Source organism: Eleutherodactylus coqui, chromosome 1, assembly GCF_035609145.1.
Source record: "Eleutherodactylus coqui strain aEleCoq1 chromosome 1, aEleCoq1.hap1, whole genome shotgun sequence".
Lineage (NCBI taxonomy): Eukaryota > Metazoa > Chordata > Amphibia > Anura > Eleutherodactylidae > Eleutherodactylus > Eleutherodactylus coqui.
The window spans coordinates 87,506,435-87,524,941 of record NC_089837.1 but is presented as its reverse complement, the minus strand read 5'-3'; the positions used below and the strand labels follow the sequence as shown (position 1 = coordinate 87,524,941).

The following is an 18,507-nucleotide window of genomic DNA, read 5'->3' as shown; positions in this document are numbered from 1 at the left end:
ACAGTACTAGTAGTAATAGTAAAATATGCCTGCAGTACTAGTAGTAAAATATGCCTGCAGTACTAACAAAGAATGCATGCAGTACTAGTAAGACATGCCAGTAGTAGTAGTAAGATATTCCTGCAGTACTAACAAAGAATACCTGCAGTTCTAGTAGTAGTAAGATATGCCCGCAGTACTAGTAGGCTGACTGTCCACGGGCGCTTTTGCATTGCGTTCCCCGCAGCGATAATCCGGCCACAGGGAACACAGTGCACGGTTTTCATAGCTTTGCTATGGAATGGGCAGCCCCCCTGTCCATGAGTGGACAATCATAGCGATTCTCCGCTCGCGGGCAGCAAACCGCAGCATAGTGTGAGTTGCCGTGATTCTCCGCGTTGAGCCCATCTGTCAGATAGGTTCACCGCGGAGATCCGTCTGCTGGCTCCAGCTCCCGCGACGGAGATCCGCCGTAGGATACCGCAACGCCCGTGGACAGGCAGCCTTAGTAGTAGTAAGATATGCCTGCAGTATTAACAAAGAATGCCTGCAGTACTAGTAGTAGTAGGAAATGCCAGTAGTAATAGTAGTAGTAGTAGTAAGTACTGAATGTCATTTGAGGTCTGCCCTTGACTTAACAGACTGTGCTAAATGCCAACTAGGTAACTTGATCTGTCAGCAAAAACCAGAGAGAACACAAGATACATCCACAATCCTACTATAAAACCAGAGGAATGTGTGATTAGTGGGGCAAAGTATGGCGGAAGCGCTGCCCTCGCTGCACCGCAGGACGGTCACATACTGTAGCCTAATCTACGATGCAAACTGCTCCCTATAGGGCCTGAACAGCTAAACCTTTTTTGGGGCAACTATGAAAAACGTACCAAAAAGTTGCAAATTTCTATTCACAATGGCGACCACACGGTCCTGCTACGCAGATTAGTAAAAGACACGGCCTTTCCCAATGAAGAGTCGTTTGGATTCTGCAGCAGTATCTGCAGTATCCAAAATGGTTGCCTACGGGGGAACTTAGACAGCTAAGGGGGAGGTAGGGTTCCCCCAGAGCAGGAGACCTCGGCTCTCTAGTTGACTCAAAACTGAAATCCAGTCTGCCATTCATTACATGAGTCATACAGGTCGGCCACGGAGAAGTAGGCCGGCACCACACTCTTATGGAAGCAGTCTAAAAGGACATCTGCGTTGCCCATAGCAACCAATCACAGCGCAGCTTTCATTTCTTACACTGCTGATGTAAAATGAAAGCTGCGCTGTGATTGGTTGCTATGGGCAAGACAGATTTCCTTTTAGACAGCTTCCATAAGAGTGCGGTGCCGGCCTACTTCTCCGTGGCCGCCCTGTATAATAGTAACGGCTTCATGTTGGTGGTTGTGCTCAGGCCTCATGCACGCGCTAAGTCCGGATTCCGGCCTGACAACGGCGGGTGACCCTGCATACCCCTCTTTTTCCAGCTTCTCTGTACTGCGGATGGTCCGCACGGCTCGCCGTTGGACATGCGCAGTACAGATTTTTTTTCTAAACTCCTACGGTTCCTGTGGAATCTTCGGCTAGTCCGCAATGTCAATGGAAGCCGTCCATGCGGGAGCCACAGGAAAGTGGAACAGGCTGCGATTTTTCACCCGCAAGCGGAAACCAGGATAGGTTTACGCTCGTGTGCATGAAGAATCATTTCTCCATGGCATGCTATGGAGGGTTACTGCTGCGGAACCCGGAGACAGACACCAGCCCCGGATTCAGCAGTAAAAGTCCGCCCGTGGGCATGAGGCCACTATTACAGTAGTTGTGCCATCCAGTATTTCACATGTCCTTAGGACCATACAAACAGTAATATTTCAATGTCCCTTTCTTTCTCCTACTGTACTGCATTCTGTCAGTCTTCACTGAAATCCTGGTGTTCTATTCATGCACTAAGACGACCCAGATGACCAAAGCATCAGGAGATCTTCTGAAATAGCAAAATCGTAGTATTCCGTAGTATATGTATCGTTAAACTGTGATAAAAACCAATATGAAACTAGAGAAAAAATATCAATAATAGCCTTTTAGATGTCAAACGTCCTTTTTCGTAACCCTATAGCAATTTCGTTATGATGGTTATAAGATTTGACACCCATCACTTTCCATAAATGTCCAGCTAGGATGTATGCAGATGGGCAATTTTCCCATGAGAGTTCTGTCTAAGGGGTCATCCACACTGGCAATTACGCGTACGTTTCACATATGCAAAAAATGTGCATGGAGAAAAAAAAAAAAAGTATAAAAACAAGCATTTTAAGGATACATTTACGTTTTTAAAATCATACGAGCGGTGTAGAATTTGATTAGTTTTGGGTTTTTCTATATATAAAAAAAGTATTCGTTTGATTGTAAACTTTTTTTTTTTTTTAAATAAAGTTTTTGAGTTCAACTTTTTGTGATCAAGGGGGAAAAAATGTATATGTTACGCATATGGAAACCTAAAGACATACATTTCCATGGGTTTTTCACAGGCTGCAAGGTTATTTTTAGAAAAAAGTTCACGTTTCTATGTTTTGTGGCCTCAACATAGTGAAACATATGCTTAGTTTGGCTATGTTTAACCCATTATAGCCTATAGATCTGTGAAACGCCATTTCAGAGATGGACAGAACTCATATGGGGAAAGAACCCACTCAACTGAATGGCTTATTCCATTATGGGCAATTCCTCTTTTGGACCGATGGTCCGAGTTTGAAAAATCTCTGCATGTCCTATTGTGTGCTCATCATTTTCTATGCGAGCATGAAAAAAAGTGTCATGTCATTGCCATGCGAGTGATGCGTTTTAAAGTAGGTTACTATGGGGACCGCAAAAAAAATAAATAAAAAAAAAAAAAAAAAAAAGGAAAAAAGTGCAGAGCTAAGAAATACAAGTTTTTCATGTATGTGAAAATAGCAAGAAAATCGTATGGACCATTGGACCAAATCGCACTAACCCGTGTGAATACAGCCTTCCTGACAAGAGAATGCCCTAAAATCACGAACCCTCTTCGAGAAAAGCCGCAATGGCTTCAATACCTAGGGTCAAGGTTCTCTCTGTGTGCATGCTACTGTTTACTGTTATCAACCATTTCAGTCTATAGAGAAAAGAACATGAACTTCAAAACCGCCCGCCCTCACGATCACCATCTCCCACATCTCCAGATCTGACACATCCAGAGGTCTGAATCATTAGAGGATGCACTTTTAGAAGCTGCCAACTTTTGAGGCTCTGATCCCATTCGACTTCTATCTGGACTTTTTGTCTCTGACTATAGACTTGCATGCGGCTGCGCCAATCTCTCCTTGGTGACTACTGATGGGGAATGAAGGAGCTCTACCATCATCATGTCCTTCTGGCAATGGTCAGACTTCTGCCAGGTGTCAGGCATGCACTAAGCTATAGGTACCCTCTAAGCACTGCTTGTGGGCATCCGGGCAGTACACCAATAGTAGTATATAAGTGCCTGGATAGCATTCCATTACCTGATCACATCGGAAGTCCAACTATTCGGAGAAGTACTATATACAGATGTAGAAGCCAAGTAAAACTCATCATTGCATTACCCTACTCTATCATATAAAGTTAAATGACAAACGTAGCTCTGCTACATCTCTATACTACACAAATCAATGAAATGTTCTGCATTACAGTAGCTTGCATCTGGCAAGTCCCGAAAGCGTTTCCAGACGAAACAGCTTATAATTACAATCCATAAAGCAACGGAGATAAGCTTACCGGAGGGTACGATGTCTTCTCAGCGAGCACTGGGGACGGCGGTAGTAAACACGTACGAGTGGCGAGGCCAGCTACAAGTAAGAAGGAAACAAAACAGTTTTAGCAAGGAGCTTCTGCGGATACATTTGTCACATCGCATCTGATGACAAGAAGAGGCTTCTATAGAAGCAGCTGAGTCCTCGCTGTGGAAGGAGGCAGGTTTTGCTGCTGGTCTCAAGCGCGGCTCAGGGGAGGATTTTGCTCACGAGCAGCCTTTTTTACCACCAGGGGCATATGACACTTCTCCTCATTTAATGCTTCCACAAACAGGACTAAGCACTTTGAAATCTTTTTTTAAACACAAAACAGAGCAGCTGTAGCTGTGGCGAGGAGGGAGGGTGGAGGAGAAAAAGTAAGGGATGCAGGAGGCGGGTGGAGATGGTAGTAAAGATAGGGGCGATCCAACAGAATACAGCAAATCCGGAGAGACGGGCTGTACTGTACTCACAGCTGTATGCAGGAACGCTGGCCTCCAGCTGGACGCCCTGTACACAACTTTAGCACCACTATAAATAAAGCCTGCAGGGGTTCACCCAGGATGCACGCCAGCCAACGCAGCCAGGGGTACGTGGAAAGGGTGCAAGGTCTAGCAGAGCGGTATGGCCAGTGCTTCCCCTCTAAAAGCACCAGGAAACATTACATCCTCATTATTGTCACCCAGCTTTTCTAGATTCCTGAAATTCAGATATGGTTAACTGTCCACCAGGGGGAGTACTGGGAAGATGTCAAGTTCAGGAATCTGGAAAAGCTGCACACAAATCTATGTAGCTGTGTTGGTTGTCACCCAGCTTTCCCAGAAACAGCTGATGTATAGGAGAAATTGGCGCAGTGGTGCTCAGCATGTCATTTGGCGATATGCATTTCAATAGCACTACGTGGATTTGCACAGGATTGCAGGTAAAGCGGTGCATTGCAGAAAGGGTTAACGGACAAACTCTGCTCTGCAAGTGGAAAATTCAGAAATGTCTGAAAGGAATTTTAGGGAGGAATATTCTGAGTTATTACAACAATCGCAAAGTGGAAAATTGCTAGAATCACAAATCACAGTATGAACCAAAACGGATGAAATATTTAGAACACAAGGGGGCGCCAACTGGACTTGCTGAAGTCTAACTCAGTAAAAACAAATAGGTTCGAGAGTTAGGATCTACATTGGAATTATTTTCCACAGTGCAAAGTCTGCAACAAATCCACACTAAATCCATGTGTTAGGGTGGTCTCACATCTGCACTCGGGGAGCAGGGAAGGGGAATCCCCGCGGCCGAACGGCTCAGTCTTACGATGGAACCGAACAGCGCCAGACGGACCCCATTGACTATAATGGGGTACGTTCACTTTCTGCCCAACTTTAGTTCCGGATCTGCAAGGGAACCCCTAAACCAGAGGTTCCACTGAAGATGTGAAAGCACACTAACATGCGCCTTTACTGTGGATTTGCAGCAGCCGCTCTCTTCTCTATGGGGAGAGATGGTTGCAGTGGAATGCAGGCAGTGAAGCCACTTCAAAATCTGCTGCAAAGGGCCGCGGGTTGTGAAGCTGCGTTTCTCCCGGAGCAAATCTCGCAGTATTTCCGTGCGGTCATTCCGCGATTCAGCAGGATTTCAGTTCCATGTGAACCCAGCCTAAAGGTATTTCCACGTGAAACAGATCCACTGCAGGTTTTCTATGCCAAAAATCTGCAGCAAAGTGAATGCGATTCAAACATATCTTAAAGCAGTTTCCGCATGTAAATACTATTGATGACCTTTCCTCAGATTAAGACCTTAATAGTTGATTGGCTGGGGTCCATCACTCGGGATCCCAGCCAGCTAGCTGATTGGATGCTGGCCGTCAGGGCAGCAAAACACACGGGTCAGAGTGGACGTTACTGCTCCGTCTCCTGTGTAGTGGCTGCTAGCTGTAACTGCAGGCTGGAGTCTCACTGAAAGTATTGACAGTTGCACCTGCAGTTACAAGCACCACCTATTACACAGGGGCCAGAGCAGAGGACCCCTGTGTATTTCTGTGCTGACCGCCAGTGCACAATTAACTATTTATGACCTATTCTGGAGATAGGTCATCAATAGTATTTTGCCTGGAAAATCCCTTTAACCACACACCATGGGAAAAAAAAAAGGCACCAAACCCAGACCCGAACTGACACTTTGAATTTTCACTGCAGATTTCACCCCTTGCAATGCACAGCCAATCAGGAGGCTGGAACCGGCACACGTCATGGGGCGGAGCTACGCGATGACGCTTACAAGGGGGCGGAGCCAAAACGCCGATGCTGCTAGCAACGGAACAGGTAAGTGAATAACTTCTGTATGGCTCATAATTAATGCACAATGTACATTACAAAGTGCATTAATATGGCCATACAAAAGTGTATAGACCCACTTGCTTTCGCGAGACAACCCCTTTAAGCCATAATGTCAAGAATTCCACAGCAAAAACCTGTACTATTTGTTGCAGTTTTTTGCCTCTGCAGATTTCCAGTAGATACATTGTAGCTTTTCCTGTCCCAAGTGGGCATAGTGATCAGTAGCTGGCTTAATAGCTCTAGCTTGCAAGCTCCTCAGATGACAGATCTACATGTCAGGCAGGGTGATTATCATGGCCGACTGAGAGCTTACAATCTATATATACTAAGCCAATGAGCGATATGGCTTTTTCTTTGCATACAGGTGTCCATCAATGAATTGGAAGGTTAGAAAACGTGGCAGAAAGTTTACCACCAAATCTGCAATATTTACAATCTGCCACACAACCAGTACAGGAAGGACAGCGAAAACAGGTCAAAAACAGACCAGAGACAAGTTTTAACAATTAATGGTAATCTGAACACTTTTAATGTGGTTTAAAATTCTATAGCATTATAGATCATCTTTGCTACCAAGAAGTAAATGCGATTCAAACACATCTAAGCGTCAGCCAATCACAGCCAGCGCTTCCAGGATGTGGGGATTTTTTAATCCCCGGCCAGAAGAGATGAAGAAAGCCAGTGGGAGGGGGGGAGATACAGCAGAGCCCTGGGAAACGTTTCCAGGTGAAGTATATTTTTTGAAAACAAATTAATAAATACTTCAGCAAGGGCTTATTTACAGGGTAGGGCTTATATTCCACCCCCCCCTTAAAAAAAAAAAATCCTTGCATGTGTTGCTACAAAATCGCGGTCTTGCCACGAGAGGACGCAACCATATTACACGGACCGGCGATGCAGTATCGTCCGTGTGAAGGAGGCCTTAAGCACACATCTAGAAAGAGTAGAGGAGCATGCTGCTTAGAGGTTCAGTTATACTCCTAGCCTAGTGAAGCAGGTGCGGAGGCCCACTACTAAGTGGCGGACAGGCGTCATCCTGTCTCTGGACCACTACATGTAAGATTCCAGACAGTTCAGGATTGGCTTTAACTGTTGGAATGGCTCCCTAAGAAAAGCTATAGACTCCAGGGCCGTACACACCACACATCTGATAGACTCTAGGGCTATGAGGACATCACGGTGGTGCAGTATGGAACAGCAAGATAGCTTGAACGGGATGGAGCAAAGCTACTACCAGTACAGAAACGGGTGATTTTTAAAGGAATGTGTTTTCATGTTCTGGTTATTGTACGGCTACGCTAAGTGCAAGTAAGTGTGAGTTTTAATGGTTTCCGTTCTTTACTCTGGGCTGCATTTGCGGTACAGACTGCCTATCACCCTCTATACCATGGAGCAGAGACCAGTCCCAGTACACCTCCCCATCACCTACATTTTACTGGTGTGACTGACCAGATTGGGATGCAACACACCACGAGAAGTGTTTAGGTCTACCATCCCTCGGTCAACGAGATCATCCACGTTGGCATACTACATACTTGTCTTGCCATCCATCAAGCCCCTTACTTCTAACCTACCAAATGTATGTCAGTGACAAGTAAGGGGCAGGTGGAAGGGAGAATGCCAGCAGGATCAGACTGTATGCAGTATGTTTGTAGTCTATAAACTATAGAAAACTTAAGATTTTTGCAAAGTTGTTTCATTTTTATTTTTTGAGGAAGCAAAGAAGTAATACAAAAATAGTTACAGAGATGGCCAAGGCCTTTAAATTCAATAGACCGAATGTTAGAAAACCGTTTTCCTTATCGCACGAATGCATACATGCCCAAGAAGCGTTGCCTTTTCCTCTTAGAGATCACAAGTAAACACAAGTCATTACATCCTTTTTTCCTGTCAAACGGTTAAAAATCTTATTCCTCTATATGAGATTTTATTTTATATTAAATATATATATTTGTCAGATTCCGCAGGCTGCATTTGCCAAACCTAGTAATTATGCAGCGATACATCCTCCGCTCCCATATCTCGACCCATGCAATGGAGGCCACATTGGTTGTTCCTTATCTTTTCGAAAACAGACATTAGTTAAAAATGGCTTAAAATTAATTTTTAATACGTTGCCCCTAGAGGACGAGTCCACAGTTTATGGTTACTTGCTTTATTGAATTTTGCATGAAACGCTCTGCCAAGCAAGATGAGCAAGACGCGGGCGTTTCATAATGAAGTCGTATCTGTGTATATTAAAGCACCACTATGAAGGCTACTTGAAAGTGACTTTTTTCCTACAGTCTCAGGCCTATGCTAAGCACCAGTCACTAGAAGTACAGTAAAACCACCCTTAGATGCCCTCACAAGGCAAAGGGGTTAACCCGAGCTAACAATCCTGTATGTGCCCGATCCCAAATGCCCTGCTGCGACCCCTTTAACTCTGCCACATGGTCCCACTGTGCTTTCTGGTTCATACCTCGCTGCCTCTCCTATTGACAAAGGACCTCACTGCGTGATCAATGACCTTAACCCCTTGGAAACTCTTGTTAATCTCTTTCCACAATAGCCTCGGCCAAGTGCTCCACTGAATTCATCATCTATTTTTCCAAACGGGGCAGGAAGCAAGCAATTAGCATGTGTGGATGTGTAGGACTAGGAAGTAGACAAAGTCCTGCAACTAATCTTACACCAGCTCACCCCTTTGCCTACACACACTGCAGGAGCTGTAAAAATACTAATTGCAATGTGCCCTATCACTTCTCCAGAACCCCGTGAGTCACTTTCTGTGAAAACTGTTGCAAAATAAAAGTTCACAGGTCTCATTCACACAAGTATAAATACACAGTATATCACGTGCGTAATATGAAGTGAATAGAGCCTATTGATTTCAATGGGTTCATTCACCGAAAGTCACGTGAAAAAGAAAAAAAAAAGCATGGCTTGTTCTACCTTGGTGTGTATTACACACCGTAACAGCCCATTGACATCAATAGGTGTGCATAAATATGTAGGAAGTACTCAGAAAACCTGTGTCTTTACATATGAGATCAATGGGATTTCATGCGTTTTCTTTCTACAAGTGTAAAAACTTCCAATAAGCAAACAAGCGTAAGACACAGCGTATTTCAACGCGTGAATATGCTGCGTATTCACGGACAGAATTAGGCAGACACCGGTGTAAGGCTGGGTTCACACAGAGCGGATTTGCCGCGGTTTTGCTGCAGCAGATCCGCCCGCGACCGCTAATTTCGGGATTAGCCAGCCATGTGGACGAGATTTCTCAGAAACCTCGTCCACACGGGACGGCTAATCCGCTGCGGTAAATCCGCCTGAAACCGCGGCTGCCGCAGCCGCGGTTTCAAAAGATGCAGCATGTCTATTTACTTTTTTTTTTTTTTTTTTATTTACGTCGCGGCCGCGCTCTCCTCTATGGGAGCACCGGCCGCAACGGAAAAGCATGCGGCCGAGTTGCTTCAAAGCCGTGGCGGCTTAAACCGCGGCGGCTCTCCCGGCGGAAATCTCGCGGTTTTTGCTGCGGCCAAACTGCGAGATTTCCGACGGGAATCCGCCCTGTGTGAACCCTGCCTAAATGCACCCTGCATCAATAGAAGAAAAGGTTCTACAACTAAATTCAAAATAAACTAGCAGTGAAAAGATAAACAAACACCAAAAACTGATGCGGTCCACGATGTGCCAGTTATTCTGCACTGCGCTCCACACAATGTCAACCTGGTGACAGAATCCCTTTAACCCTTTCCAATCCAATTTGTATCCTGGTTTTCCTAGGGGGCTTACTCTTTTTCTGCTGTTATACAACGGCGCTATATGCTGGCTAAAGCCAGTACTGCATGAGGTGACACGTTGGCTAGGCTCTGACAGCAGAGAGGCTGGCAATATACAGTAAGAGAACCCTGACGGACGTCTTCCAACATCGAAGCTGTACAGCCTTAAATCATAATGTCTTCAGAGGTCAGACAGTGGATTGGAAAGAGTTAATCAATAGCAACATCAATATTTTATTCTGTAAAATACAAATGCTATGAGTATGTAGAATAGAAGACCACATTTATAAGATCGGCATACCACCAAGCCATGGCAGTATGTAATTAGTGTGATGTACGTCCTGTATTCCCTAGAACACAGAAAGTCTGGAAAACTCTTGCAAAGCAGTCACATGTAGTGCGATTTAAAAACCAATTCACAGACTGGGCCCTTCATGAATATTATGCTCAGCCATTCCTTCAATATAAGGAAAGCTGGCATGATTGGATGCCTAAATGAGTCCCATTATTTGCAATAATACTGGTAAATCAAATCCCCCCCCCCCTTCTCCCTCTCCTCCTTTAATAAACCAGACCTGTCAGTCTCTCAAGATCCAGAAGGCTAAACTGCTAAATGGAGGAGCATTGAAGAACCACTCACACACCTTTCTTATGTTGAGGGGTGGCTGCTTAGTACTATTCATGCATCTAGATATAGAACCTCAACGGTGTCAGGCCGCATAGCCTACATGGTACACTAATTATACTTACATCGCATTAGTAACACCATATTTCAGTCCAGCGGGCTGCCCTGCACCTCATAGGTGAAGCACCCTGGCACCCGGGGCTGCCCCAGCATGCATGTTACTGATACATGCCAATACCAAACACATACGAGGAATTGGTTCATATTCAGGCCAAAATACACAAGCTTACAAGCCCACGTCAAGGGTCCTCATTCTCTGAGTCTCTACACTAACATCAATTTAAAATCACTGAAAAAGGGAATATACAGGAAAAAAAAAAAAAAAAAAAAAAAAAAAAAAAAATCACAGAAAGCGACCATATACTTACCAACATATTGATAACCCCATCAGCAAAAGGAAGGTGTGTGAGCGGTTGTTCATCAGCACCTTGCACCTGTGCAATGCTCCACCATTTAGTAGTTTGGCTGTCTGGATGTTGAGGGATGTGGTAGATTTTTTTTTATGTATATTCCCTTTTTCAGTGATATTCCTGGACGACTATACTTTCTTCATCCACATAAATCACTGCTGCTGCAAAGTGAACCAGTATTCAGTAGCCAATACAACTCCAGATATGCCGTGTTTTTCTTAACCTGCGGTAGTAAAGTGAAGTCATTGTTGTCCCCATTGCTGAGGTTGGACTTTTCAGGACCTGGAAGTCAGCGTTTAGCACTTAGCAGTAATGTTACACACCGGTGACTCATTTCTGCTGCGGACATTTGATACTTCCATATAGCAATGACAATGTGTGACCTTATAAGGATTAGCAAAACAGCAGCGCCTCACTACTAGAAGCAGCGGGAGAAGGGGGATGCAGAACTGCTGGGCTACAATGTAACGGCTCTGTGTACAATGTTATGCTCAGGGAAGCCATACTTTGCTGATGGATTGCAAGACTGTAGCACAATTTCACAACATAAAAACACATATGGATCTCATCTATAGTAAAATCTTCAGATACTTCTTTAACCCCTTAGTGCCACAGAACACATATGTATGCCCTGGGTGTGCCGGGTTTGTATGGAGAAGGATCGGGAACCAAGCCTGCTCCATACCTGGTTTTGACAGCTGACACCAGGCTGCAACAGCCGCGATCAGTCATCATCAATTGTGACTGTTAACCCTTTAAATACCCTTCTCAATTCAGACAGCAGCATTTCAATGCCCCAACTGGTGTGTGGAGGTCCCAAATGCACCCCCCATAATTAGATTAAAAAGTGCCTTCCAGGTGTTATGGTAGCCAGGGGTCTTTTGAAGGCCTGTATGTACTTCTGCCTATTAAGATGGTTCTGTGGCATGTCTTAATAGGATGTTGGCAAAAAGACCATATAATACAGTACTGAAATAATGCAGTATATGGTATAAGTGATTAGACAATCACATGTTCAAGCTCTATGGAGACTAAAGCCATTGCCCTTAGCGAGTATGCTTGCTCATCTCTAGTTCTAGTCATACCGACCCACATAAAGTGTTGTCACTTTGCTACAAATGCTGTAAATGCAACCCCCCCACCCCAAGATGGCAAAATTGCTTTTTTTTTTGCAATTTTACATCACTTAAAGGGGTTGTCTCGTGCCGAAACGGGGTTCCCCCCCCCCCCCCCCCGTTCGGCGCAGGACAACCCCAAAGGATGTGTTAAAAAAAAAAAAATTTCATTACCTACCCGAATCCCCGCTCTGCGACGTCTTCCTTCTTCCTTCACCAAGATGGCCGCCGGGATCTTCACCCACGATGCACCGCGGGTCTTCTCCCATGGTGCACCGTGGGCTCTGTGCGGTCCATTGCCGATTCCAGCCTCCTGATTGGCTGGAATCGGCACACGTGGCGGGGCGGAGCTACGCGATGACGCGTAGAAGGAGGCGGAGCCAGAACGCAGCTCGTGCCCGGACGACCAGAAGGGAGAAGACCGGACTGCGCAAGCGCGTCTAAGAACGCCAGAAGACAGCGAATTTAGACGGATCCATGGCGACGGGGACGCTAGCAACGGAGTGCATTAATATGGCCATACAGAAGTGTATAACCCCACATGCTGCCGCGAGACAACCCCTTTAAAAGAATTCTAAGGTTCTCAGCACATTATATGGTACATTCATTAGGAACATTGAAAAATACAACTCGTCCTCCAAAAAACAAGACCTTAGACAGCTATGTCGGCAGAAAAAGGATGATTTTTTTTTTTAAAGTCTGGAGGATAAAAACAGAAAAGGGGGGGTGGGAGGCTGCATTCTAAAGGGGTTAAAATCTATATTTTTTGCTTTTTGGCTGCTCCTCTACTCGGTGTTACTTTCTGCTCAGACTGCCCAGTAATGAGCTGTACCAGTGTCTGTAAAACAATCTGTACCCACGTCCAGGAATAGCCATTTATAGGGCAGTGAGGTCATGTCTTATATAGAGAATCACATTCCGCATGGTCCTTGCAGTCTGCATGACATACAGGGGGGGCATTTTTGATTAGGACTATAAAACAATCAAAAATGGAATAGTATATGGGAGAAAATACTTAGTGTTGGCAGGGAAACTCACATAAACAGGACCAAGAAGAGGACTACGGGAATAGGAGAAAGGAAAATGCGGATAGACCGTGAGTCAGTACTTGGCTTTGGAGGAATATAAAGCCCAGCTGGTAGAGGAACACTGGGGCAGATTTACTAAGGCTGTCTGATAGACAATGCAGCCTACGACCAGAAAGTCTTAAAATGTGGAGGATTTATCACAGTGGCTCATACTATGCTGATGATAAATCTGGCCTATCTTTAAACTGTCTAGTCCAAGTTCACATCAGCTATTAGTAAGCTTAGCTGTACGCCAGTTTTTGCACCAAAATTTTGGCGCATGATGTTAAATTTAGTCCCTGCCCACTTTACAGTGTGACCACTCCTCCCTTTCCAGACTCGTCTAGAATGCAACATAAATGTGGTGCAATTTCAATAGTAAATCAGCCCCACTGTGTTAAAGAGTTTTTCATGGCATTTACTACTAAAGACCTAGCCTCAGGATAGGTAATCAATAGCTGATTAGAGAGGGTTCGCCACTCAGGATCCCCGCTGATCAGATGGTCCTCCAGTCCATTGTCAGTTTAGCGGGCCGGACATCTGCACCGGTAGTCAAAGCCGGAAGTGTAATAGCTTGCGTCACTCCTATTGATTTTAATGATAGTGAAGCCTTCTATTATACGTCTGGCTCTGACCACAGATGCAGACATCAGACTCTGCTACACTGACCGTGGCCTGGAGGATCGGCTGGAAGAAGTGGCGGACTACCTCCAATCAACTACTGACGGACAGGTCATCAATAGTAACGGTCCAGACTATACAGAATAGGATCTAGAAGTGGAGAAGCTTTTGTTGCAAGCATGCAGTTCATATTTACATGCTAAAAAGGATTTTGTAAACTCCTGTGTAACCCTTTGAATAAATTCTGGAGCATCTGTGTTGTGCCGTTCCTCCATTATTCCTCCTGAGAATGCATGAATTAACTAGCAACCGAACATCACCATTCCCCTTGCCAATGCATAGTCTGACATGGTCCGCAATGAGTGGAGACGGTCACAAAAATGGTAACCCCCCCCCCCCTTTATTAATTTATTCATACATTTCCAAGAGGAACAACGAATGGCACAACTCCCTTCTAAGAAACAATGCTCCAGAATTATTTTATGAGGAACATGACTATATCAGGGATGCCAGGAGAGCTCCAAAAAGTGCAAAACGTTTTTCAGGACTCAAGCAAACATATAAAACGTAGCTTTTATTCCATCGTGATAAAAGCACAGCAAATACAGGAGCACAAGATAGAAACAGGAACGCCACTACAGGTTTCAAACCAGTAGGAACCACGTTTGTCAGGTTTGAAGCGCTTGAGTGTTCCTGTTTCTTGGGCTCCTGTATTAGCGGTTCTTTTATCAAGATGGAATAAAAAGTTTAGCTTTATATATTTGCTGGAATGCTGAAAATTCTTGGCCATTTTTGGAACTCTCCTGACATGCCTGATATAGTTATGCATTTGGAAAAAATGGTGATTAACCCCTCATCGCTCTATAATCTATACATCCATCATCAGTGAGGGCTAGTTTGTAGTAATTGTTATTTCACTGTTATGGCATCTGCACGATCAGCAGCGGGAACACCAATGATACACATGGCCAGGTTCCTGCTGCAACTACCAGGATTGGTGAGAACTCAGTTCCTGACAGTGTTGCCCCTTAAGTGTCATAGTCAATAACGACAACGGCATCTAAGCAGTTAGACAGAGGAAAAGTATTGTCTTTGTCAGTCTATCACCCCTTCCTTTTCCTCCTCTGTGTTCACGATATTGGGTTGTCTTGACAGCCAGGGGTCTAACAATAGCTTTTGGCTACACAGAAACCAATTTTTTTTGTGTGCGTTTTTTTTTTACATCGCACAAGACATAGAAAAATATATATATATACACTCATTGACAAAGAAAATAAAAATTATGCACTCAGAAATGGCGGATTGCTGCAAAGCTCATCATCATAGTTTTGTCTCTGACAGATATGTGGTCCTTGCCATCAGGGACCATAAAAAGGGCTTCCCCTGTTGGCCTATAAAAAGGATCTCAGAGCCACTTTTGTGTAGTGCACCTCTTGTTGAGAAGTAGTTGACTGATACATCTAATGTACTCTAAGAAACTTTGGAGGGAACATCATTGGAATGAGGGAAGCAGGATGGTTGTTTTGATGAATTGTCCACCATCTAGACTCTTCTGACCAAGTTGTTGGGAGCAGTGGTTACATGAGAGTCCGCAGACATGGTGAACAGGCTCTGGACGGCCCAGACAGACCACCAGTAGAGAGCATCATTGGTCCTCCAACAAGCGCCTGCAACAGTTTTATTGTCCACCTTCCAGACAGAGTTGGCACCTTCATTACAGAATCCTCTGTCTGAACCATTTCCAGGCATGTAGAAGAACATTTGGTGTCAGGGCACCCATTACAGGTCCTGCAATTAACCCTTTCCAATCCAATTTGTATCCTGGTGTTCCTAAGGGGGCTTACTCTTTCTGCCGTTATACAACAGTGCTATATGCTGGCTAAAGCCAGTACTGCATGAGGTGATACGTTGGATAAGCTCCGACAGCAGAGAGGCTGGCAATATACAGTAAGAGAACCCCGACGGATGTCTACCAACATCGGAGCTGTGCAGCCTTAAATCATAATGTCTTTGGACGTCAGACAGTGGATTGGAAAGGGTTAACACCCAACACTGCCCCCTTCATTTGCAGTGATGTGTGAAGAACAACCTGACTGCTATGGACTGTAACCATACTGTGTTTAGGGACAATTCCAGGTTCTATTTGAGAGCCAACGACTGTCATGTTCTAGTATGGAGGCCTTGTGGTGAGCACTTCAATCCTGCCTTTGCTGTGGAACAACACTCTGCCCCAACTGCTGGTGTGATGGTCTGGGGGGCCATCGCATACAACAGTCAGTCACCTCTAGTAGTGATCGAGGGGCACTAACAGCTCAGCAATATGAGCCTGAAATCATACGGCCACATGTTTTGCTTCAATGGCCTAGGAACGTGCAGAATCTAGAGGCCCAGTTGCAACATCTGCATGCAAATGTGTTAGAGGATAACATATGGAGCCTGTATGCCTCCATGCCTGGCCATATTTCATTATAGATCCAGGCTGGAGGCGGCGCAATTTTAGAGTCAACTTTGAATTGCAAAATTTTCCTTTTGCTCTAAAATTGTAATCCTTACATATACCATCATTACATTCTCACAGGCACTACGGCTCTTAAAGTAAAGTATGGGGATGAAAACATTTCTTGGCTAATAAGGTCCAAAAAGTACATGTCCTTAAGGAATTAAAGGGGTATTCTGGTTGCTGTCAAGTGAAAGCTAAATCAAATGTTACTAAAAAGTTTGCAATGTGGTTCTGCTTTGGTTTTTGTGTCTGTAGCTCTATAAACCATCACTTTCTCCTGGCACGTCAGCAATGTTTCTTCACGGGTTGCCCTGAATACGTCCTGTAGACATTTCAGCTCTACGGGTCGGTCTTGCTCGTTCGGAACGACCAGGGGCAGCTTTTTTCTATTAAGCTCTCAGGACCCCATTGCTAACCAATAGCAGGGCGGCACTTAGTGGAGACGGACGAAGGAAGGAAGTATAGAGCGGGGAATTGGACTAAATCTTGTTTTCAGCTGCATGTCATCAGGGATGCAGCAGCCATATTGGAAATGAGTGATGTGGGGAAACATCAGAAATGGAAGACAGAATAATAAGGTAGTCGCTGCATGATTTAAACAGCTGTGTATAAACATGGTGCAAACACCTTTCGTATCTGGAATTTCTGACAATTTGCTCCCCAACCGGAAAAACCCTTAAAAGGGAAATGCATTTCATGGCATCCTTCAACTACCCAATATCATTTACTTGGGCTTCCAGTGTTGTTTTTGGGAGCAGGAGCTGCCTGGGAAAGATGGGGCAATAGTGGCCATCTACAGCTAGAGAAAGTGTATGCTCCTTTTAGATGGCACGATTGGCGTAGGCTTGACCTGGGGACATCTCCAACTCCTTCACACAGGCAGATTCATTATCGACTCGTTCAACGTGAATCAGTCAGCGTTTCGCTTTACTATGTGAAACACTGATCGAGAAGTGTTTAAATGGACAAGTCAACGAGCCAATGAGGATTTGTAGTCCTGCGGAAATTGGACGAATGAGACGTGCACGATTCTTCGTCACTTTTGCTCGTTTGAACAATTTTTTTTTTAACGATAATAGTTTTGTCTAAAAGCACCTTCTCTATGGATTCTACAATCTGTAATACCCAGGAGAAGCCCTTTTAGTAGAGACATCTTTCTGAGACCGTTAGAGTGGCTAATTCAAGGTAATTTTCAGCCAACCCCAATACAGTCACGAACTACAGATTATCAGAACTTTCCTTTCAACACTTTTGTATATTTTTAGCCTATAAGAAATAGGATCCTGTAATTCTTTTCATTTCCAAATCCACATTTTTTCCACTGTAGTCTGCACATCACCAGACAGGTTTTGGACTGGCCTAAGCAGCAGTAACCAATGTGCCCAGTCAACGATTAACCCTCTTCACTCATACTTGCCTAACGTCTTCTAGGACTACTCACTTTTGCTCTTGAAATCCCCTACACTCACATTCAAGCAGCAGTTCCTGCAGCCAAAACTTGTGACATTCCTCCGGCTAAGGGCGTCTTCACACAGCTGTATTTTTCCTACTTTTCTCTGATGGGATCCACTCCCATTTCTGGCAAGATATATGGATGTAACTTGCGTTGAACATTTACTATGTGACGTATCATTAGTGTTATTTTATATGAGAGCTCTCCTGTAATTTGATGCAAAAAAGGAGAACCAGTCCACAGAGAGGGAAGGAGGAGAACCTAATGGAAAGACTCTCGCCAGGCCAGAGGCACACTGGTGTCATTTGGTCCGCACACGCCTTGTTATGTAATAATAATAATTTAAAAAAAAAATTAAAAAAAAAAAACAAAACCTGTCAACTTGTAATCGACATGAAACATGGGAAACTGAAATCAGAACATATAGCGCACTACAATGCAGAAGGGCTGAGCATTGTGAGGTAGAAATTCACACAAGATAAGGAATAAGGGTACCTCTAATGGGTATGTAGAGTCAACTCGAAAATGAGCCTATCAGTAAGCAACTGCTTCCCAGGATGGATCAGAGATATCTCTCTGTACTACAAAAGGTGCACTCTCCTACCACAATTTAACATCTGAGCAAAAATCAAAAGTAGTAGTATCAAAAGTAGTAATACTTAATGGGACGCCTTTGGCCCTAAGGACATTGGATACTCTGTGGCATGCTTTCTAACCAGCCTCTGATACACGTCAGCTGGTATTTCCCTCCATTCATCCTGCAAATGCCTGGCAAGTTCTCTCAAAGATGACGACCTGTTCATATTCCTTAACCCA

The 18,507-nt window shown here is 44.5% G+C and overlaps 1 protein-coding gene across 3 annotated transcripts in view; it reads right to left on the bottom strand.

The window, feature by feature from the left end:
- PPP2R3A (protein phosphatase 2 regulatory subunit B''alpha) overlaps positions 1-18,507 on the bottom strand; it is a 160,052-nt gene that overhangs the window by 75,993 nt on the left and 65,552 nt on the right. For 2 of the 3 annotated variants that reach the window (XM_066597985.1, XM_066598002.1), the window contains one exon: positions 3,733-3,803. The gene's annotated coding sequence lies outside the window, so the exon portion shown is untranslated. Of the gene's footprint in view, positions 1-3,732; positions 4,087-18,507 lie in introns of those variants that run through there. The other variant, XM_066597993.1, reaches the window with a different exon arrangement.